Below are 23,923 nucleotides of genomic sequence, written 5' to 3'. Positions count from 1 at the left end.
TTCTCACTCTCTCTCTCCCCCCCTCCGTGTGTGTGTGTATAACTCTGCTTTTCAGATAAATAAGTAAATCTTCTTTAAAAAGAAGTTCACAGTTTAATGGTGGGGGGGGGTTGGTATTGGAACCAAAATCTCGTCAAACCAAATATACGACAGAGATGTAGTCAACACAATATGGGACTTTGGACCAGGGCGTCTTTTCTAGTCTGAGTGGAAGGAACATTGAGGAGGCTTCCCGGAACAGTCTTTTTGTTGTTATCATTGTTTAAAGATTTATTTTATTTATGTGAAAGGCAGAGTTACAGAGAGAAAGAGAGAGGGAGAGAGACAGAGACAGAGATCTTCCATCTGCTGGTTCACTTCCCAGATGACGGCAACCCATCCTCTGCTGCTTTCCCAGGTGCGTTAACAGGAAGCTGGATCGGAAGTGGAGCAGCCAGGACTTGAACTGGTGCCCGTATGGGATGCCAGCATTGCAAGTGATGGCTTAACCCACTGCCCCACAGCACCAGCCCCACTGGAGGTGTCTTAAAAAAGACGGAAGTGGACCAGGTGAATAGGGGCAAACGAGCAGCACAGGAAAAGGCACAGAGGCAGAACCCCGCAGGATGGAAGGGTGGTGGCGAGGACTTTGTTGGCACAGACCAAGGTGGTGGTGGGGTTTGCAAAGTCTGGGTCAGAGACTGGATGGAAAGGGGCATAAGGGAATTTGCTGGGGTGACAGACGTGTTCCCCGTCTGGATGACAGCAGTGGGGACACAGGCAAATGAGTTTGTGGAAACTCACCCAGCCATACGCTTACAACAGGAGCCTATAAACCACAGAGCCGGGAAAAGCAAGCATTGTTTATAGTGGCAACGTCCTGTGACTCAGGACATCGCATGCTCACTGCCGTCTTCCCTGGGCTCAGCAGCACCCAGCTGCTACATCACAGTCACGCTGCCCCTGACGCCGTGCCCTGTGAGCCATGCAAGTAGCCTCATGGCCCCTGCAGGGTGAAAACCTCATCCAAGTGCAGTGACGTGGCCACACACGCACTAGCAGCAATGCTCTTTGAAACCCAGGTTGAAGGTCATTTCAATAAAATGTCCAGCAGCCCGCGTCGACTCAACAACTCGGCTCAGTCCACTGTGCCATACGCTGAGGCCATAAAGCTTCCCAAGACTCCCTCCCTGGCCGGTGCCCCTCTTGCCATCCAGGAGGGGACACAGGGTCTGCAAAGCCTCCTTAATGCATGATGAGTGCCATCAGGCAACTCTGTGGCAGAAACTCCCATGAATGGGCTTCTTAGAGGTCAGGCAGGGTTAAAAGGAGCCACTCACAGATGTAGCAGAGCCAACAAACAGCAGCTGTTAGGAAACCATTACCATCTCTGGGCCCAAGGAGGTGGGAAGCCGGAGCCCCAGTGGAGGACATCGCCTTGCAAGGACCCAGACACTGCCAGGGAGGAAGCCAGGGCATAAATACCCCGGCCCTCTCTCCCGGGCCCTTGTCTGTCAGTGCTTCCACTGTTTACCCCTGACCCAGACCCAGAGGGCAGTGGGGCCCCAGTGGTGCAGGCTGTCTGGGCCAAGACTCCCAGAATAAAGCGGCCAAGCGCAGAGACTATGGAGGATGGGAGGGACACGAGAGAGGCCAGCTGGGAAATGGCAGACGATGGGTTAAATGTGTGTAGCAGTGTGGATGCCCAGAGGAGCCTCAGAGCTCATCCTGTGTCCCCAAGCATTTTGGACAGCTCTGTGACAGCACCTCCTGCACCTGCACAAGGGACATGACCCTGGCTTGGATACCAGTGTGTCCCATTCGCCTGACTCCCTGGGTCACCGCCCCCACAGGTGCCTGCTGGGCTCCATTTGCATTTCATGTAATCCTGTCTTGTCTGAATTTGTCACATTTGTAATTCTTAAAAGACTGTGTATTAAAAAAAAAAAAAAAAACACTTAGAAGGCCAGCGCCGCAGCTCACTAGGCTAATCCTCTGCCTGCAGCGCCGGTACCCCGGGTTCTAGTCCCGGTCGGGGCGCCGGATTCTGTCCCGGTTGCTCCTCTTCCTGTCCAGCTTTCTGCTGTGGCCCAGGAGTGCAGTGGAGGATGGCCCAAGTGCTTGGGCCCTGCACCCCATGGGAGACCAGGAGAAGCACCTGGCTCCTGGCTTCAGATCAGCGCAGCGCCGGCCATAGCGGCCATTTGGGGAGTGAACCAATGGAAGGAAGTCCTTTCTCTCTCTCTCTCTCTCACTGTCTAACTCTGCTTGTCAAAACAAAACAAAAAACTTAGATACATGAATGTTTCTTCCTAGCTCCTGTTAGAGAGGCAATTGCTCTTGAAAAAACGTAGTCATGGGGCCGGCGCTGTGGCATAGCAGGTAAAGCCGCCGCCTGCAGTGCTGGCATCCCATATGGGAGCCACTTCAAGACCCAGCTGCTTCACTTTCGATCCAGCTCTCTGCTATGGCCTGGGAAAGCAGTAGAAGATGGCCCAGGTCCTTGGGCCCCTGCACCCACATGGGAGACCTGGAGGAAGCTCCTGGCTCCTGACTTCATATTGGCACAGCTCTGGCCGTTGCGGCCAATTGGGGAGTGAACCAGTATATGGAAAACTCTCTCTCTCTCTCTCTTTCTCTTTCTCTCTGTCTGTCTCTCCTTTTCTCTCTATGTAACTCTGACTTTCAGATAAATAAATAAATCTTAAAAAAAAAATACTCATGCCTGATAAGGAAACCAGTGGGCCTAAATTCTCGTGCAGTGAGCACACGAGGCCGGCTGGCAGCTCCCAGTGCCTCACCAGCCGGCTCCAGTCCCACAACAAAGGGAAGCCAGGACCGACACACCAGCCCCCTCGGCGCTTCCCCCACTCCACAAAGAAGCTACTTTCGACCTCAGGGAGTCAGCCACACCTGATGAACCTGAGTCTTAGATTTGGAGGGGGAGGGATAATTGGAACCTTCTGGAAGGCTTCCTGCCTCTTCCTCATCCCCAGGCTATTCAGAAACTATTTTTGCCCAGTGGCAACCACCGACTACTACCACAAAGCCCAGCCCTGTAATAAAAGCCCTGCCCTCTTATCTTTTTTTTTTTTTCTTTATCCTGAGTTCAATTCATTGGATGTATCCAGAGCAGATATCTCTGGACGTGAACTTAGGAAAAAATCTCGCACAGTGGCACCTGGCGCTGTCCCCACCCATGCTCTGCACAGTTCTCTACCCGTCGGGCTGGGTTGGAACGTCAATGGCATTGCTACTGTTTTTTCTAAAGAGCATTACTACACTGTGCCTCATTGCAAAACACTTGGGACTGTACATTTAGAAAAAGGTGACAGTGTGGGAAAAGGCATTTCTAGGACCTGAATTAGGCCTTGAGTCCGACAGGGCTGGGGTGAAGGGGACATGTGGGGCCGTAGCATGAGATATGTGTCCTGGTCCCTGGGTTGCCTCTGCTTAGATGAGTGACTTTATAACAGCTTTATCGTGGTGTAATTGGCAAATGAAAAACTACACACAATTCAAGTGTACAACTTGATAAGCTTCGATATGTGCGTCCACCCATGGAACCACACAGTCAAGACAGGAATGTGTCAGTCACCTCCCAGTGTTTCCTTGTGCTCCTTGGCAAGCCCTCACCATTGCCTGCTCTCTATCCCTATGGATTGGTTGAATCAGTGACCTTGAGCAAATGACCAAACCTCTCTGATTCTCTAGTTTCTCACTAGTAATATAAAAAAAAATTTTTTTTTTTGAAAGGCAGTGTTACAGACAGGGAGAGACACAGAGAACGAGATCTTCCATCACTAGTTCACTCCCCAAATGGCCGGAATGGCTGGCGCTGTGCTGATTCAAAGCCAGTAGCCAAGAGCTTCTTCTGGGTCTCCCACATGGGTGCAGGGGCCCAAGCACTCAGGCCATCTGCTGCTTTCCCAGGCCACAGCAGAGAGCTGGATCGGAAGAGGAGCAGCTGGGACTAGAACCGGCGCCCATGTGGGATGCTGGTGCTGCAAGTGGAGGCTTAGCCTATCGGGTTAGTGCCAGCCCCAAAACAATCAGTCCTGAGGAATTCAGAAATCCCTTCCAATCTGAAAATCCTGTGACTTCGGTATTCTAAGTAAAATAAAAGGCTCCGTCTGCCCCAAGGGGTGGCCAAGTTGGATGTAGTGGTCCCCACAAAGTGAAGTCCCTCCGGACTCAGCCCAGCCACCCCGAGATGGGCTGCCTTGTGGCAGACAGTGGAAAGAGCCGAGTGCACGGGGCACATCCCCTTACCTTCCTGCCATAGGCGACCAGAGAGGTATAGGATGGAGGACTGGGGCAAGAGGGACCCACGTTAGGAAAAGAGATCCCAGGAAAAGGCACTATTCCGTGCACCCTTTTGTATTATTCTACTGAAATCTCTTTCATCACACACACCACCCGTTCAGCAAAGGATGCCTAAATGGGGTGTGGCAGTCACCTACACTGATCCCCAAGAGTTCCCCGGGGGGCTGTGGCTGTCTTGGTGTCTCCGTGAATCGTAGACACTGCCTGCGCTCCGGCCGTGATGGGGTGGCTCAGATGCCGTGGCCCACAGCCCCCAGCCCCTCCTCAGGCTTCCGACGCCACTGCACCCTCTGTAGGGACCCGTGACAGCAACAAGGGTCTTTTCTATAGCTTTCCGAAACAAGGGAGTTCCCTAAGCTCCTGCCCCTTCCGGTTTCTGCCCCTGGTTATCCCAGGAACGGAACTGTCTGGAAGGGGACAGGAAGGGGACAGATGCAGGAAATGCAAGGAAAATTGAAACAGTAACCCTTGCCATCCATTACTCCCCATTTATTCGGATACTGCATTTGAATTTCTGCTTTGCCCGTGTTCACTTCTCTTTGCTTTCGTGCGGGTCCAATATGGCTTTATCTGTCTGTTGGCTGCCTCCCGTGGCATCAGCTGCACCTTGGAAAAGCTAATTCTGCTCCTTTCTCTTTGCTCTTTATCTCTGGTCGACAGCCTCTCTGGGTTCAAAACACAAGCCACCCTTCAGGCGCCAAGTCGGGTGTTTCATGAAAAGTGCAAACCCTTCGAGGAAGGGGGAGTGGCTGCTGGGAGCCTGAGGTTCCATCTTGAAAATGTTCTAGAGGCCGGCGCCGCGGCTCACTAGGCTAATCCTCCGCCTTGCGGCGCCGGCACACCGGGTTCTAGTCCCGGTCGGGGCGCCGGATTCTGTCCCGGTTGCCCTCTTCCAGGCCAGCTCTCTGCTGTGGCCCAGGAGTGCAGTGGAGGATGGCCCAAGTGCTTGGGCCCTGCACCCCATGGGAGACCAGGATAAGTACCTGGCTCCTGCCTTCGGATCAGCTCCGTGTGCCGGCCGGCCACAGCGCGCCAGCCGTGGCGGCCATTGGAGGGTGAACCAACGGCAAAGGAAGACCTTTCTCTCTGTCTCTCTCTCTCACTGTCCACTCTGCCTGTCAAAAAAAATAAATGTTCTAGAGAGGGCGTGGTGATGCGCCATGGCCTGCTGAGTACACCGGGAACTGCTGCCCTGTGCACTCTGAAGGGTGAAGCTTATCTCTGTTTTTTAAGGTGCAAAGAATAATTTTTCCTGAGGTATTGCAATTGCTATTCCTCTTCCTAGGTCAAAAAATTCTTGCGTGGCTCCCAGGTGCCTCGCTAAGAAAATTCATTCTTTCATAGTCTGATTTCCTAGCCATAATTTCCCTGATGGTCAGCACAAATTCTCTTCTAGCAAGGAAGGCCTGAGGTTTGCTTTTTCCCTATCACGTGATTGGTTTGCCCACCTCTGGGTCTTTCCGCTTACCAATATACTGCTAAAGAAAAAAAAAAAATTCCTCCCTGCTGTGGATAAGTTCCTGCCTCCACCACCCCTGCTTCAAAATCCAGAGCAGCTGGCACCACCTGAGGGCAGTGCCCTCCCCACTCCTTTGACCTTGAACTTGTGCCAGCCACGTGGCATTTTCCACTCACAACTCTGATTTTTTATAAGATGTATTTATTTATTTGAAAGAGTTACAGAGAGACAGGGAAAGGCAGGGAGAGAGATCTTCCAGCTGCTCATGTACTCCCCAGGTGGCCCCAACAGCCAGAGCTGGGCCAGGCTGAAGCCAGGGACGGAGAGCTTCGTCTGAGTTTCCCACGTGGGTGCAGGGGCCCAAGCACTTGGACCGTCTTCCACTGCCTTTCCAAGCCATTAGCAGGGAGCTGGATCAGAAGTGGAGCAGCTGGGACTCGAACTGGCACCCAAATGAGACGCCAGCAGTGCGGGCGGTGGCTTTACCCACTGCACCACAGTGCTGGCCCCTCCACTCACAACTTTGAGATGTAGGTAATTCGTACTTATCTTACACCCCCTCTCCCAGAGAAAGGGCAGTCGGTGGCTTGTCAACAGTTGTTTCTGGATTTTATTTTTCATTTTGTGTTTGGCAAGAAGCAGATGTGACTTGTGGCACTGCCAATGTCAGTGGTGTAAATACTCCTCCCAAAGTGACATCGCCAACCACAACGTTGCTGGACTGGCATCAGAAGGACATGCACACAGTCACTGCTCAGGGATGAGCTGGCCCCAGGACACTTGCTTGCGTGACAGCCTCACAGCCTCCATCCCAGCCCTTCCGGACCCACCTCCCCACCTCCCCATCCTCCCTCTGCTGTCCTTGTCCCTTCTGCTGTCTCCTCACAAGAGTTCTTCATGAACGTGGCCTCTTTGTCCTTTGAGAACATTCTCCCAGATCATCATCCTATGGGCAACTGGGCTTGTCCCTCTGGGGGCCATGCACAGTTCAGGGGCAGTGGCTTTGCTCCTCTGCTGTCACCCCTGTTTCCAGACTGGTGTCAGGAACTCTCGGGGCTTTTCACGGCCACATCTAAGCCACGCCTCTTCTACGTTTGTGCTGAGCCACTCCGCTCTTGAGGGCACCCCCGTCTTTGCCCCCCTCCACTCACCTTTCATTCTTATTTGTCTTTCTCCTGATGTCCCCCCAAGAACTGCAGCAGCTTACCCAAGTCCCCCTTGGGTCCTCATCCTGGATGATTTCAGGGTCCAGTAGATGACGCACCAAACTGGAATCTCACTGACTTGATGTACTTACTTCTGGTGGTCTTTGCTTCTGCTCCTCTTCAGCCATCCATGGCCAAATCCTGGTCCTAGCCCCAAATGGGGCCGCCTCCGAGAGCCTGGACTCCTATATCTTGCCCTCTGCATCCAGGCCTGTTCAGAGTCCACTCACCTGTTCTCCATCATCTTGGGGGACTCCAAGAGCCCCAGAACCCATTTGCTGCAAGGTCTCCTTCCTTCATGGCCTCACCTCCTTCCTCTCTTGGCTGAGCCTTCCACGTGCACTAACTTCTAAAAGCCCCCCAATTCCCTCACTCCCTCACTCCCTGGCAGATTTGTCCTAACTTTGCCAGTCATGATCAATCCTATACCCAGGTAGACACAGCCAGAACTGAACGTAGGTCATGGCCATCTACCAGCTCAGGCAGGCAAATCACCACGGTCATGGGAGGAATACAGGACCTAAAACTCAAGGACCCACGGCTGAGCCTGGTATCCCTGGCAAAATCTCAACTCCCAGATAACACATTTGGTTTCTGAGAGGAATCAAAAGGTAATATCCTAGGTGAAAATGTCTGATAAGTTGTAGAATCCAGTGGTGGAAGATGGTATTTATGAAGGTTGTTTTTTATCTGTTGAGTTCAGGATGCAGTGGCTTATCAATTCCTGCTGTAGGACCAATGAGACCAATGAGGACTCAGGGAGAAACCTTCTAGCAACTGGTATTGTCACACAGACTAAACAGAGTATCTCAAGAACCAAGACGCTGCGTGCCTTTGGGGTGTTCAAAGCTTTGATGGCCACAGTCCCAAGTTGTAGGTGAAATCTACACTGAACTTGGAGGTGACCAATGCTCCTGTCTCTCTCCTCCAGGTTGGAAGTATTTTTGAGTCTTAGATATGTGTGACTCCAGGGCAGTCTTGTGTGGCACAAGAAGCTAAGCAACACCCATGGGGCAGGGTTTCTGGGTTGGCCTGACCCAGCTCCTGCACCCATCTAACACAGTGTCCTGCTGTATCCTCTCCACATTGCATTGAATACATCAGCCCCCTCTCCATGTTGCATTGAATACGACAGCTTTTGCATGTGGATATTAGGCTTCCCTGTGATTACTTGATATCCTGAGTGTAGATTTGATCTGTCTAGAGGGAATGTCATTTGTCCTGCCAGTCCCCAAGGGAAGAGGTGGGTTCTAAGCAGAAGAAGGAAGCAGCCATTCAGAAAGTAGGCTTTCGGTATCAGTCTGTCCCTGCAACTCACCTGCCCACCATAGAGGAGCAAGTCCACGGCTAGGGAGGAATGCCCTCCGTAATCCCCAGGGAGAAAGCCAACTTCTTGGTAGAACGTTGTTCTGGCTTCCTGTGTCTCTCCCAATTCTCCTTTTGCTTATCATCAGGATTTATTGTATTTTCATTCATTTTTCCAAATTTCAACAAATCTTTATTGAGCACCGTGTCTGAGACAGGAACTTTGTTAAGCACCCAAGGTACAAAGGTGACTAAGACACAGTTCTGTTTCCAGGATATTTCCAATAGGAAAGAAAGGTAGAAAAGAAAACTTCTCAAACAATGCAGTTGATGATACTGGAGTAGGGAGAAGGCAAGAAGAAAAGAAAGTCAAGGTGCTACAAGCCTGCTGCCCCTGGGAAACATTGATTAGAAGCGTGGAGGCAGGAAATGCTAATGTGCATAACAAATACACCTGCTTCATTCAGTCAGTCCTCACCACAACCCTCGGACGTATTAATGTTCCCATTCAACAGCTGAGCAAACTGAGGTCCAGGCAGGCTAAATAACAAGCTGAAGTTCATGCACCTGTTAAGCATCAGACGCAGCCTGGCTCCGGACTTCATGCCTCGCGGCTTTGTTATGAGGGGAAATTCTGATTGGCCAGGCCGGGGTCATGTAGCCACTCCGGAAGTGCGTTGAGAGTTAGTGCATTCCCCCCAGAAAAGTTCAAGTATTAAAATCAAAAAAAATAAATAAATAAAAATGGGAATCGGAGGAAGAAAATCAACAGGTATGCACTGTACAGTCACTCCAGAAATGCAGCTTTTCCTTACTCGTGAATTATTTGCTTGGGATACCTTTTCCACAGATGGACTCTCATGGGGTAGAATGCAAACCCATCAGGTGTTTCTTTCAAGATTTATTTTTATTTATTTTTAAAGCAGAATAAGAGAGCAAAAGGGAGAGATAGAGAAAGATATTCCACCTGCTGGTTCACTCCCCAAATGGGTGCAATGGCCCAGCGTGGGCCAGGCTAAAGCCAGGAGCCTGGAACTCCATCCAGGTCTCCTACATGGGTGGCAGGAGCCCAGACATGTGGGCCATCATCCACTGCTTTCCCAGGCACATTAGCAGAAACAGAAGCAGAGCAGGGGCCAGGAATGAACCAGCTAATAGTAGATCTATCTCTCCCTTTCTCTGTTGCTCTTTCAAATAAATAAAAATAAATAACTGTTTAAAGTTGGGTAACTTTTTTTAAGATTTTTTTTTTTTTTTTGACAGGCAGAGTGGACAGTGAGAGAGAGAGACAGAGAGAAAGGTCTTCCTTTGCCGTTGGTTCACCCTCCAATGGCCGCCGCTGCAGCCGGTGCACCGCGCTGATCCGATGGCAGGAGCCAGGATCCAGGTGCTTTTCCTGGTCTCCCATGGGGTGCAGGGCCCAAGTACCTGGGCCATCCTCCACTGCACTCCCTGGCCATAGCAGAGAGCTGGCCTGGAAGAGGGGCAACCGGGACAGAATCCGGCGCCCCGACCGGGACTAGAACCCGGTGTGCCAGCACCGCAAGGTGGAGGATTAGCCTATTGAGCCACGGCGCCGGCTAAGATTTATTTATTTATTTGAAAGGGTTACAGAGAGGGAGAGACAGAGATGTTCCATCCACTGGTTCACTCCCAAAATGGCTGCAAAGCCAGGAGTCAGGATTCTTCTGGGTCTCCCATGTGGGTACAGGGGCCCAAGCACTTGGGCCATCTTTCACTGCTTTCCCAGGCACATTACTAGGGAACTGGACTGGAAGTGGAGCAGCCGGGTCTCAAACCGGCGCCCATGTGGGATGCGGGCATTGCAGATAGAGGCTTTCCCCACTATGCCACAATACCGGCTCCATAAATTCAGGTAATTTTTAAAAACTGAGCTTCAGTATTAAATTAAGACCAGATACAGGAGTGAGACCGAGGTCAGATGATGAGGAACCGTGAGCCTGGAAGAAGAATGGGGATGGAAAGAACTACGCCAACAGAGCAGTGTGGAAGGAGACAAGGGGAAGGGGTTACAACGTCCTCTTCAGAGAGAAGACAGAAGGTCTCTCCCCAAGGAGAAATGAGGCTCTTGATGTGCTAGATTCCTCTCCAAAATATAGGCCTGCGTTCTTTCCCTGCCAGGGCCAGCACTCACCCAGGTGCCAGCTCCTGAACTGTTTGAATCCAAGTGTTCTCAGTTTTAAAATAAGGGTAACATCTGCCATCCAAACCCACTGGATCTCGCTGTCCAGTGGTCTGTGTTTATTTGTGAAACTGATATACTCAGCAGAGGAGCAAGGTTTATCTCATGCAATATGAAAATACACATGAAGGAGTGCAGGCGTGCTCGCGAGAGGCCCAGGTTCCTCCCTTTCTAAGCTGGAGGCACTGAAGGGTGGAGTTTAATGGGATATTCAGAAGGGGTGGGATTTGGGACAGGGACTGAGTACCAGCCATTTCCTTGCCCATTTTGGCAAACCTGGCATCAGGAGTATGATTTCCTTCACATATAGAAGGAAATTTTATGTGGGGACCATGTAAATTTAAGGGATAGGATTTCGGCACAACGGTTAGGACGCTGTCTGGGATGCCCACATCCACATTGAGAGTGCCTGGGTTCAAGTCCTGGCACCACTTTCAATCTGACCTCCTGTCGATGCACACCCAGGAGCCAGTGGTGGTGGCTCAAGCACTTGGGTCCCTGTCACCTATGTGGGAGACCCAGGCTGAGTTTCAGGCTCCTGGCTTCAGCCTGGCCGAGCCTTAGCTATTGCAGACATTTGGAAAGTGAACTAGCAAATGGAAACTCTCTCTCTCCCTCCCCCCACCCCAACTGCATGTATGTATGTATGTATGTGTGCACATCTGCCTTTCAAATAAATGAAAATAAATAAATGAAAATTTTAAGAAATAAATATATCTATGAGTCCCATATAAACCATCCAAGAACCAGGGCCTGTGTCAGTCAGTTTAATAATCTCCTTTCCTCTGTGACCTTGTACTTGATGTTAAGATTAACTGTGCATAATTTTTTTTTTTTGACAGGCAGAGTGGATAGTGAGAGAGAGAGACAGAGAGAAAGGTCTTCCTTTGCCGTTGGTTCACCCTCCAATGGCTGCCACAGCCAGCGCGCTGCGGCCGGCACACCGCGCTGATCCGAAGGCAGGAGCCAGGAGCCAGGTGCTTCTCCTGGTCTCCCATGGAGTGCAGGGCCCAAGCACTTGGGCCATCCTCCACTGCCTTCCCTGGCCACAGCAGAGAGCTGGCCTGGAAGAGGGGCAACCGGGACAGAATCTGGTGCCCGACCAGGACTAGAACCCGGTGTGCCGGCGCCGCAAGGCGGAGGATTAGCCTAGTGAGCCGTGGCGCCGGCCTAACTGTGCATAATTTTTAAATCAAATATCCTTCAATTCCACAGGACAGTCAAAATCACTTTTGACCATTATTGGGATGCTACAGCACTCATTATTTTAATGGCTCTTGGCTATTTTCTCCCTTTCAAATGTTAAATTCCAGTGGGGACTGACTTTGCACTTTATGGGATGTCAACAGCACTTGTCATGTACTTACACAACTCTTCTAGAAGCTTCTTTACCCCTGGACATGGAAGAAGACCTGTAAGTGGGTAGGCGATGTTGGGTTTGTGGATGACTCAGTATAGAACTGTAGGGAAAATCCTAGAAGAAAACACAACTCCCCAAGGACACAAGGAAAAAGGAAATGAAGCCCAAGTTTTCATGAATGTCCAGAGCAGGTACAGGGGTCAGAGACACCCAGCCTTCAGCCCAGCCTGGGCAAGACAGCGGTCCTAAGAAGGCTTGCATGGGAACAGAAGATCCACTTCCAAGGTGGCACACTCACACAGCTGTTGGCAGGAGGCCTCAGCTCCTCACCACGTAGGCCTCTTCACCTGGAACAAGAGACACAAGAGACCAAGGCAAACGTCACACACCATTGTTCCCCAGTGGCCTAGGAGTACACACGTTGGCCCCATTCAGTGTGAGACAGCACAGACACAGGTGCAAGGATCCTTGGGGTCTTGGGAGGCGGGGACCATAACTCTTTCTTTGTTCCCTTGTGACCTATTAAAGTAGTATGTTGGCCGGCGCCGTGGCTCAATAGGCTAATCCTCCACCTAGCGGCACCGGCACACCGGTTCTAGTACCGGTCGGGGCAACGGATTCTGTCCCGGTTGCCCCTCTTCCAGGCCAGCTCTCTGCTGTGGCCAGGGAGTGCAGTGCAGGATGGCCCAAGTCCTTGGGCCCTGCACCCCATGGAAGACCAGGAGAAGCACCTGGCTCCTGCCTTCGGATCAGCGCAATGCGCCAGCCATGGCGGCCATTGGAGGGTGAACCAACGGCAAAAGGAAGACCTTTGTCTCTGTCTCTCTCTCTCACTATACACTCTGTCTGTTAAAAAAAAAAAAATAGTATGTTAAATTTTGTTGCCAGGCATATTTACTATACAAGTAAAAATGACCCTGACTGATCAACTGTCTCTGATCCCTACTAGGAAGTCATAGCTTTGGGCTTTCTTGAGAGTGTGACTCTTACAGCTGCAGAGCCCTGGAAGCTATGCCATGGAGCTGTTGTAAGAAATGTTGGCTCCTGGGGGCCGGCGCTGTGGCAGAGTGGTTAAAGCCAAACCATGCAGGGCTGGCATCCCATATGGGCTCCAGTTCAAGATCTGGCTGCTCCACTTCCAATCCAGCTCTCGTGGCCTGGAAATGCAGTGAAGACGGCCCAAGTCCTTGTGCCCCTGCACATGTGTGAGAGACCTGGAAGAAGCTCCTGGCTTCTGGCTTCAGATAGGCCCAGCACCAACCATGTGGACATTTGGGGAGTGAACCAGCAGATAGAAGACCTCTCTCTCCTGCCATGCTGGGCATGTTTCCTGTTCTGTCTTGTGAACCTACATGTTTAGATGAGCCGCCTGAGAAAACAGGATAGAACTGAATGTCATGCCAGCCCAGGAATAAGATACAGACCCTCCTGTTGGATACACAAGCCAGAGCACTGATGTGCTAAAGGTGTTGGTACAAGACGTCTGCCACAGGCACGTGCCAGGACATCCTGTGCTCAGTGTCAGTGCCCGGGCAGGTGCAGTCCCTCACTCCACTCCCAACCGGGCACGATCCAGAGGCCAGAGCTCTTAGGCAGGCAGGGAAAGTTACGCTGGGAGCCAAAGCTGTTCGCCTTCATTCCCTGTGTTGGCGAGCGGGGGCAGGTGGCTAAAGCCACAGGCAGGGTGAAAGACGGCGATTGTCAGGGCTGAGTGCTCCAGCCTCAAAGCCAGAACAGCAGCCATCACGCCGACAGTCCAAGGCGAAACCTTAGCAACACCTTACAGGTAAGAAAGAAGGGGGCAAAGGGGAGACGGGCCGGCCGCCAGTGCCCTAGGACTATCGATCAGGTTCGCAGAATGGCCCGAGCCCCCCACTGTGGGACTAGTGTTCTCACAACCATCAGAAGCAGAAACACAGGGACCAGCGCTGTGGCATAGTGAGTTAAGCCACCACCTACAATGCTGCCAGCATCGCACATGGGCACTGGTTCGAGTCCCAGCTGTTCCACTTCTGATTTAGCTCTCTGCTAACGTGCCTGGGAAAGCAGCAGAAGATGGCTCAAGTGTTTGGGCCCCTATACCCATGTGGAGACCAGGAAGAAACTCCTGGCTCCTGGCTTTGGCCTGGTCCAGCCTTGGCTGTTGTGGCCATTTGAAGAGTGAACCAGGGGCCAGTGCTGTGGTGTAGCCAGTAAAGCCACTGCCTGCAGTGCCAGCATCCCATATGGGCACCGGTTCGAATCCCAGCTGCTCCACTTCTGATCCGGCTCTCTGTTGTGGCCTGGAAAAGCAGTAGAATTTGGCTCAAGTCCTTGAGCCCCTGCATCCATGTGGGAAGACCTGGAGGAAGCTCCCTGGCTCCTGGCTTCAGATTGGCACAGCTCTGGCTGTTGCAGTCAATTGGGGAGTGAACCAGCAAATGGAAGACATCTCTCTCTCTCTCTCTCTCTCTCTCTCTCTCTATCTCTCTCTCTCTATCCCTGCCTCTCCTTCTCTCTCTCTCTGTAACTCTGACTTTCAAATAAATAAATAAATCTTTTGAAAAGAAAAAAGAGTGAATCAGAGGATGGAAAATCTTCTCTCTCTGTCTCAACCTCTCTCTCTGTAACTCTGCCTTTCAAATAAATAAATCTTTTAAAAAAGAGGAGAAACATAACTAATGAGCAGATAGGAAGGGAATCCAGGGGCAGGGGGCTGGGGACAGACAGTGCCAGTCCTCACCAGGTGACCCTGGTCAAGCTGCTGGCCTTGCTCTGGGTCTCAGCCTCCAGGTCAGGGAGACAAAAGGCCTGGCCGCTGGCCTCTGCGGTCCACTCCAGCTCCTGCACGGGCAGGGACAATGGAAACAGTGGGGTCACAGAGCGGCAGCAGCTGAGACAATGAGGTTGGACCTGGAGCTCACAGCCAGGGTCTGCCCTGATGCCAACCCTGCGTCCTTCCTGGCTGGGTGGCCAGGGCAGGTCGCTCCTCTGCACCCCTGCTTCCTTGTGTTACGCTGGATAGCAATGGTATGCTTTGCACAGAATGGCTGTGTGGATTAACAAGATGAATGGTGACCGCCAGAGTAACGATATGCAGTCCCCTCGCCCAGAAAGCGCCAGCCCTTATTGCCAGGTCAGTCACCTGTCCGATGCCATCCCGAGCCTGTCCAGGCCTGGCCTCTGCAGGAGGTCCAAGCACAGCTGACAAATGGTGCATCCAAGGCGTGCCCTGCTGCCCCGGCCAGGCCGCTTCTCAGACCTGCACCGGGAAGCAGCACGCAGAAAAGGCTTGGCTCCCCCAGGGCAAAGGAGGCCAGCAGCTCACTGGGAGACCACGGCCTGCTCTGCCTGAAGAGGAGTGAACTGAACTGAAGAAGAAGGAGATGGGTTCACTGAAGAGGCCGGCGGGGAGGTGGGGAGGTGGCCTGCAGAAGGCCACGCAGGGCAGTTGGCATAGTTCTTCTTTTTTTTTTTTTTCTTTTTTTTTTTTTTTTTGACAGGGAGAGTGGACAGAGAGAGAGAGAGAGATCTTCCTTTTTGCCATTGGTTCACCCTCCAATGGCCGCCGCAGCCAGTGCGCTGCAGCCGGTGCACCGCGCTGATCCGAAGGCCGGAGCCAGGTACTTATCCTGGTCTCCCATGGGGTGCAGGGCCCAAGCACTTGGGCCATCCTCCACTGCACTCCCTGGCCACAGCAGAGAGCTGGCCTGGAAGAGGGGCAACCGGGACAGAATCTGGCGCCCCGACAGGGACTAGAACCCGGTGTGCTGGCGCCGCAAGGCGGAGGATTAGCCTAGTGAGCCACGGCACCGGCCAGCACAGTTCTTGAGGAGCCAGCTGCTTGGACAGCCAGAAACATGCTCCTGTGCTGCTGAATTCCGCGTCTTTAAACACGGTCAATGTCGGGGCCGGCGTTGTGGCATAGCAGGTTAAACCGCCATCTGAGACCAGCATCCTGTATGAGAGCTGGTTCAAGTCCCAGCTGCTCCACTTCTCATCCAGCTCTCTGTTATGGCCTGGGAAAGCAGTAAAAGATGGCCCAAGTGCTTGAGACCCTGCACCCACGTGGGAGACCTGGAAGAAACTCCTGGCTCCTGGCTTCAGCCTGGCACAGTCCTGGCCACTATAGGGGGCCTTATGGGGAATGAACCAGCAGATGGAAGGTGTCTCTTTCTCTCTCTCTCTCTCTAACTCTGCCTTTCGAGTAAATAAATTGAATCTTTAAAATAAATCTTAAAAAAACAATAAACGCAGTTAATGTTTTAAAATGTAGGCTCCATTCTACTTAGGAGAATATATTGAACTGGACATGCGTTTTTCTCCAAGTGAATAAACACACCAGTTCAACTAGGATTATCTCCACACACTTAAAGCCCACTGGCCACAGAGCATTGTGGGTCCCCTCCCTCCTTATTCAGGAGTCACATGTCACAGACCCTGTGGCCTCTCTCATGAGACACAGTGCTCTCCACTGCTATGAGTGCAATGGTTTGACTAGGAAAGGGGGATCAGAGAAAGACCTCGTATTTTGGGCAAATAGAATTTCCCTGCTAACTAATTTGACAAAACAACAGAGACTGTTCAAAGTATTTTCCAGCAGGCTGGAAGGCATTTCACCATCACCAGGTCTACCGAATGAAAACGATGGCCATGGGGAACGCTGACACGCCAGGAAGGAGTGCAGAGGACCAGAAAGGACAAATATCTGGGTAATTATTAATGGGCACTGAATGTCAGCCCAGCAATTATGATGTCATGTGGAGCTTAAATATGCCTGTAGAAGCAGAAGTGAGGAAGAGAGGAAGGGGGTGAATGAAGCTCAGCTTTGTAGGATTTTGGCAAGGCTGGCAGACTGGGAAAGTAATCATTTGCATGAGACGTAAGTAAACAAATATTGCTTGCTACTGTGGGTCCAGCCATCTCTTCTGTGTCTCCATCACCTATGCATGCTCCCTCCCCACCCTGGTCTGTGCTGGGGCAGCCCTCCTGAGCTGCTGGCACTCACACAGCCCTGCAGTGCTGGGCCAAGTGCCCCTGAGTGGCCAGGACCACCAGGCCGCACTCCATAGACACCTGGGGCTGCCAGGCAGGCCCGGCTTACAGGGGCCCACTGTAGGATGAGCCTCACGCTGAAAACATGTGCTCACATGCTCACTGAGAGAGAGGTCTTCCACCCACTGGTTCACTCCCCAAATGGCTGCAGTGGCTGAAGCTGTGCCAATCCGAAGCCAGGAGCTTCTTCTGGGTCTCCCACGTGGATTCGGGGGCCCAAGCACTTGGGCCATCTTCCACTGCTTTCCCAGGTACACCAGCAAGGAGCTGGATTGGAAGTGGAACAGCCGGGACTCGAACCAACACTCATGTGGAATGCCAGCACTGCGGGGGGAGGGGGCTTAGCCTGCACCTCCACAGCTGGCTCTGCAGTAGGTTCCTGAAGTGGGGAGTGTGAGAAGGGGCCCTGCCTTGTGGCTTTCACCAAGGAACCTCCTCCTATTGTCCCTCCAGGATTGGGCAAGCTCCCTCCCTGGGGTTTAGCCATCCCAGCATTCTTCCTGGCCTTGCCTTCCATGGCCACGCCCACCCCGAGTGCCCAGAACCTGTGCTCAGGGTATTGGCTGCCAGCTCTTGGACCCCTGCCTGCGTGGGCCAGCGGGTAGGTGCAGGCTGTTGGAGGAACAGCCCCGGTGGCTTCCTCCCATTTGCTCTCATGAGTCTTATGTCCCTACTTGTTTTCCTGTCTTTCCAGGCCAAAGTGGGCTGCTGATTCCTGGCCCCTGGTCTTTGCCCACCCTGGCATATGCTGTTAGGGGCATGGGGACACAGGGACGAGAACTGCCCCATCTCCTCCTTCCCAGGATGCAACACCTTGTCTTTTGTTGTTTTAATTTTTTTCCAGGTAAAGTAGCTCTTTATACATAAAAGTACTTGAAAAATGAATTGCATGATGTATGAAAAGACCGAGCCCTTAGTTTCTTTTTTTTTTTTTTTAAAGAATTATTTTATTTATTTGAAAGACAGAGTTACAGAGAGAAGTAAAGCCAGAGAGAGTGGTCTTCCATTCTGCTAGTTCACTCCCCAAATGACCGCAATGGCCAGAGCTGAACTGATCTGAAGCCAGGAACCAGGAGCTTCTTCCAGGTCCCCCGCGCCAGTACCGGGACCCAAGCACTTGGGCCATCTTCTACTGCTTTCCCAGGCCACAGCAGAGAGCGGGATCAGAAGAGGAGCAGCCGGGACTCGAACCAGCGCCCATATGGGATGCCGGCACTGCAGGCTGGGGCTTTAACCCGTTGCACCACAGAGCCAGCCCCGAGCCCTTCATTTTGTATCTTGTTGTACAGCTGACCTGGGTTCCACCAGAAAGCCGCTCTGTTTTGGTCTCTGAGATTTTAAATGCATGACCGATGTGAGCAAATAAAATGAGGAAGAAATATATATTATATATATGATAACAGATTGTATGAAATCTCAAATAATATATTGCATGTTTTGTCTTTAATAGCTAAAAGAATGTATAACAAAAGAATGTATAAATAAAAAGTTTGAAGTAGAGAATAGAATAATAGAAAAATGTCTCATTATGTCTTATTAATTTAAAAAAAAGAGGCGAGAAATAAGAAAAAACAGAACATGAAACAGATGGGCCAAGTAGAAAACAAATAGTAAGGAAAAACCCAACTGTATTATTTTACGCTTAAATGAACTAAATAATATGAGGGTGATTGAGAAAAGCTCATGGGAAATGGAATTAAAAGCTAAGCTTATTTTGGTGGGAAAAAATTAGAAACCACGCACAGATTTTTCATAAGATGTCTTTTCCATGAACTTTTGGAAGATTCCTCCTACAAGTAACGGACTGAGGTTACCCTTTATTTGGGTACAGAAACAAAGTCCAATTCCATTCCATTTCTAAGAGAGATACTCCAAATACACGGTTCTTGGCTCCCAGCTCCTAAGCTCTTGGCTTCCCAACAGTGAGTGGTGGCTGGAGGTCCCCGGGGAGCTTCTGGGTGTGGGGGTCAGCAGAGACTTAGTCCCACCCACAGGGCAGGAAGAGAGGGCGAAGGCCTGGCAGATCCATCGAGCTTATTATAGCTGGTGAGATTGAGTTTCCAGGTTAGAGAACATAGGAGGGGACCGGGAAGGGTGGGGAGAAGGCGCCCAGGCTCCCACACCCTGCCCACTCCTGGCCCCCACATCTCTTCCATTTGGCTTCTTACTGACCTTGTGTCCCTGTGTAAGCTGATAAAATAAATACAGTACTTCCCTGAGTTCTGTGGGTTGTTCTAGCAAATTATTGAGACTGTGGGATGGGGAGTGGAGGTGTTCATGGGAACCCCTGATTTTATAGTCAGGTGGACAGAAGTATGGATGGCCCAGGACTCGTACCTGTTGTCTGAAATGGGGACATCCTGGGAGACTAAGCCCTTAAACCCGACAGTCTGCTGCTAACTCTGGGTAGCTGGTAGCAGAAGTCATCCAAAATTCAGGACGCCCAGTTGGTGTAAGAGAATCAGAAAGCTGGTTGGTGTCAGGAGGGGAATAAAAAGAAATCCTCACTGAAGAATATAGATGAAAAACAAAATATTAGCAAACCAAATCAAGCATCCATCCATGGCTAGAGTTTATTCCAGAAAAACTCATGTATGGGTGATTTAATATTCTAAAATCAACCAAGGTCATTCATTACATTGCTTTAAAAAAATCATCTTGTTAGATACATCATAATATGACCTCAGGAAAGTGGTTTCAAGAAGTACCATCAGAGCTGGCATTGTGGCTCATCCAATTAAGCCACCACCTGCAATGTTGGATCCCATATCAGAGTGCTAGTTCAAGCCCCAGCTGCTCAGCTTCAAATCTAGCTCCCTGCTAATGTACTTGGGAAAGCAGCAGATGACGGCTCAAGTACTTGGGTTCCTACCACCCATGTGGGAGACCCAGATGGAGTTCCTGACTCCTGGCTTCCGCCTGTCCCATTCCTGGTTGTTGCAGCCATTTGGGAAGTGAACCTGTAGATGGAAGATGTGTGTGTGCACGTGTGTGTGTGTGTGCGTCCGTCTGTCATTCTGCCTTTCAAATAAATAAATAAATCTATTTTTTTAAAGATTTTTAAAATTTATTTGACAGGTAGAGTTACAGATAGTGAAAGAGAGGGAGAAAGGTCTTCCTTCTGTTGGGTCACCCCCCAAATGGCCGCTATAGCCGGCGCTGCACTGATCCGAAGCCAGGAGCCAGGTGCTCCCTCCTGGTCTCCCATGTGGGTGCAGGGCCCAAGCACTTGGGCCATCTTCCATTGCCCTCCCGGGCCACAGCAGAGAGCTGGACTGGAAGAGGGGCAACCAGGACTAGAACCCAGTGCCCATATTGGGATGCCAGCGCTGCAGGCAGAGGATTAGCCAAGTGAGCCACGGCGCTGGATCCAATAAATCTATCTTAACAACAAGAAAACCTAACATCTGATTCTTTCCTACCTCTGTGTCCTGTCCTCCAGTTACAGTTGTAGGGGGGACGACGTTGTGGTGTCCATCAGCAGTTGTACCTTTGATGAGTTCTTTAATCTTCCAGGACTTTGGTTCATATTGGCCCCCTAGTACCTACCAGAGCCCCTGGAGAAATAATTAATTAATTAATTTGAAGAAAAATAACATTAAAACTGAGACTTAAAAGATGAAGATTCTTGGGGGTTGGCGCTGTCGTACAGTGGGTTAAAGCCCCAGCCTGCAGTGCCGGCATCCCATATGGGCGCCAGTTCAAGTCCTGGCTGTTCCGCTTCCAATCCGGCTCCCTGCTAAACGGCCTGGGAAAGCATTGGAGGATGGCTCAAGTGCTTGGGCCCCTGCACCCACGTGGAAGACCTGGAGGAGCTCCTGGCTGCTGACTCCTGGCTTCAGATAGGTCCAGCTCAGGCCATTGCAGCCATGTGGGGAGTGAACCAGCAGATAGAAGACCACCCCCATGTGTCTCTCTGTTTCTCTCTCTCTCTGTAATTCTGTCTTTCAAATAAATAAAATAAATCTTTTTTTTAAAAAAAGATGAAGATTCTAACTGGCAGAAAATGAAAGTGTGATAGGATGGATTAGGTTGTGCTGTGATAACAAATGCTTAACATGATAAAGTTCATTTCTCTTAGGCCAGCAATAACTCACGTTGAGCAATGCCCAGCGTGCTCTGTGGATGTGATGACCCAGCAAGCCAGGCTGCCCCGTGTGTGGCTCCCCATTCCATCACACGTGCTCACGGTCACTCCGCAGGGGACGAGAGAAAACCATGGAGAATTTGCACCTGTCCTTCAAGGCTTCAGCCCGGAAGCCACACACACACACACACACACACACACACACACACGTCACTTCTGCTCATGGTCCTTTGAGGTGCTTGAGAGCAGGTGGAATGTTTGGTGAGTGTGTGTGGCCTCTGCCACACAGAAAAGGAACGTTCCGTGCTGGGGAACAGACACGCACAAAGGTAAGAGGGGTCCAAAATGCACGGGGAGAGCAAACTGATCTAGCACACAGTAGGCCTGCACGCTCATTCTCTAGGCAGCTGGTAGGGGGAGGAGCATCACAGCTTGCCTTGTTTTGCAAGATTAAAGAAGGCAGCAAAAAAGGAAGGCATGTAGCAACGAGAGAGATGAAGACTGGGGAGCTGGTTATGCAACAGTCCAGGCGGAGGCGGTGAGGACGGGGACTGAGACACTCACTGCGTGAACAGGTGAGAGAGAGGCTCACTCCCAGGACAGAGGGGAGAGACGCTTCCTACACCCATGGGTAGGACAGGACTGTCGCTAGAATCACTGGAAAAGTGGACTCTCTTGACTTGAAGACTGGACGTGCTTCGGTGAGGGCAGAGGTGTTTCCAAAGTTTTCTGCCTCCTTGCCATGATGCTCTGACCTCCAGAACTGGAAACACCCAGGGAGAGAGGCCTGCCTGGAGGAGAACTTCCATTCGTGCCGTGCTGCGGGAACACAGACACAGAACACAGTTCAAGAACTGGTGAGGGAAGAAGGCTGTCCCAGGACGAGGGTACAGGGAAAGCAAAGGTGGGCAGCTTAGAACTGGCAGGGGACACACAGAGCCCCACAGTAAGAACACAGGAACGTGGGCCGGCGCTCCTCGGCGCCACTGCCTGTCACCTGTCTACACCCGGGGCCCCTGCGTGGAGCCAGTGCTCCGGCTTCTATCAACCAAATACAGAGCCAGCTGAACGGGTTGCCCCATCTTAAGTGCTTCAGCCTCGCAAAGCTGTTTTCCTGCAATTTGTCATCATTGTGGGTCACATTGCGCGAGCTCTTGGTTCACAAAGCCCTTCCAATAGGTGTGCGTGCACCTGTGGTGTGAACGGGAACACTGGTTTTCCTGCCTTGGTGACACTGAGAAATAGAAAATATCAGCTGTGCCACCTTGCACCAGACATTCCACCTCTCTGAAACCTGGTATTTTCACCCACAGGAGGAAAAGACCTAATACCAGCCCCATCCATTTAAAAGGATGACTATGTGGCTAGCTCTGTGGCATAGTGGGCTAAGCCTCCACCTGCAGTGCTGGCATCCCATATGGGTACCAATTCAAGTCCCGGCTGCTCCACTTTTTTTTTTTTTTTTTTTTGACAGAGTGGACAGTGAGAGAGAGAGAGAGACAGAGAGAAAGGTCTTCCTTTGCCGTTGGTTCACCCTCTAATGGCCGCCGCGGCCGGCACGCTGCAGCCAGCCCATCACGGATCCGAAGGCAGGAGCCAGGTGCTTCTCCTGGTCTCCCATGGGGTGCAGGGCCCAAGCACTTGGGCCATCCTCCACTGCACTCCCGGGCCATAGCAGAGAGCTGGTCTGGAAGAAGGACAACCGGGACAGAATCCGGCGCCCCGACCGGGACTAGAACCCCGTGTGCCGGCACCGCAGATGGAGGATTAGCCTACTGAGCCGCGGCGCCGGCCACTGCACCACTTCTGATTCAGCTCCCTGCTAGCGGACTGGGAGGGCAGCTGAAGATGGCCCAGGTGTTTGGGCCCCTGCACTCATGTGGGAGGCCAGGAGGAAGCTCCTGGCTCCTGGCTTCAGATCTGCCCAGCTCCGACCACTGGGGCCATTTGAGGAGTGAACCAGCGGAAGGAAGATTCTGTCTTTCTGTCTCTCCCTCTCTTTAACTCTGCCTTTCAAATAAATAAAAGGAAAAAAAAAAAAAAAAAGACTCATAGTAAGTTCCAAGCATCCCAGATCCAGAAATAGCAGCGCATAGGAGCATTACCTTAGTAGGTGGGTGCCTCCTTACCTTACGAGATTCAGACCCGGGGCAGGTGAACAGGTGAACCGCGCCTCTGCCCCAGACTTCAAACTCCGCATCTGCCCAGGGATCCAGGGGCAGCCTGGAAACAGATACGGTCTGTGTCCCAGCACACACTGTTCAATAAAACCGGGCAGCGGACGGGTCAGAGGGCCGCGCGCGCCGCCGGCCCGGCACCTCCGCGGACGCCTCCCGCAGCTGCTCCCCGCACACCTCCCGCGCACCCAGGTGAGCGCCCACGGTTACCTTGGGCAGGAATGCCATCCTCGGCCTGTACTGCTGGCCCTGGTGTCGGATCGTCATCCTGGACCCGGGAAGAACTCACAGCCCGAGCACGGATCGGGGACAAGAGGGAGAAGCCGCCCAGCGCGGCCCGGGGTCACCAGCCAGCCCGGCCCGCGCGAGCCCGGGGCGGCGGCGGCGGCGGGGAGGCGGGGAGGCGCGGGGCGCGCGGGGCGCAGGGCCCGGGCTGCAGCCGGCGGCCCGGCGACGCTCCCTCGGCACCCGCCGGCTCGGAGCGCAGCTGGAATCCGCGCCGGCCAATCAGCGAGGCGCGCCGCGGGCTCGTTAGCATGCGCTGCGCTGCGCCCAGCTGCCACCAGGGGGCGGCGTCCGGCCCCACCTGGACCCCGCAGAGCCGCAGGTGGAGCCGCGCGCTGGCCCGGGGACGCGCGAGCAGGAGCGGCTGGCGCCGACCGCAAGCCTCGGAGCGCATCACTGGAGCTAGCCAAGTGGAAATGACAGGCGACGGACTTCGGCCCCGTGGCTAGGATGCCACTAAATCCCTGACTGGCCGTTGGCAAATTGCTTAGCCTTTCTAGAGG

At 52.2% G+C, this 23,923-nt stretch overlaps 1 long non-coding RNA gene across 6 annotated transcripts; it reads right to left on the bottom strand.

Annotated features, from left to right (window-relative positions):
- Positions 1–9,855: 9,855 nt before the first annotated feature.
- On the bottom strand, positions 9,856–23,628 carry LOC138846033 (uncharacterized). Of its 6 annotated transcripts, XR_016224235.1 has the most exons (6): positions 23,346–23,628; positions 23,088–23,181; positions 21,523–21,777; positions 20,294–20,428; positions 19,209–19,378; positions 9,856–12,184 (listed from the first exon to the last, which is right to left on the bottom strand). It is a non-coding gene; the product is annotated as an uncharacterized LOC138846033 (long non-coding RNA). The 6 variants fall into 6 exon arrangements; XR_016224236.1 differs by lacking the exon at positions 21,523–21,777 and having other exon boundaries at positions 23,088–23,215; XR_016224232.1 differs by lacking the exon at positions 21,523–21,777.
- Positions 23,629–23,923: the final 295 nt, after the last annotated feature.

Source organism: Oryctolagus cuniculus, chromosome 17, assembly GCF_051225735.1.
Source record: "Oryctolagus cuniculus isolate XC-2025 breed Fujian yellow rabbit chromosome 17, ASM5122573v1, whole genome shotgun sequence".
Taxonomy (NCBI): Eukaryota; Metazoa; Chordata; class Mammalia; order Lagomorpha; family Leporidae; genus Oryctolagus; species Oryctolagus cuniculus.
This window is presented reverse-complemented; position numbering and strand designations above follow the sequence as displayed.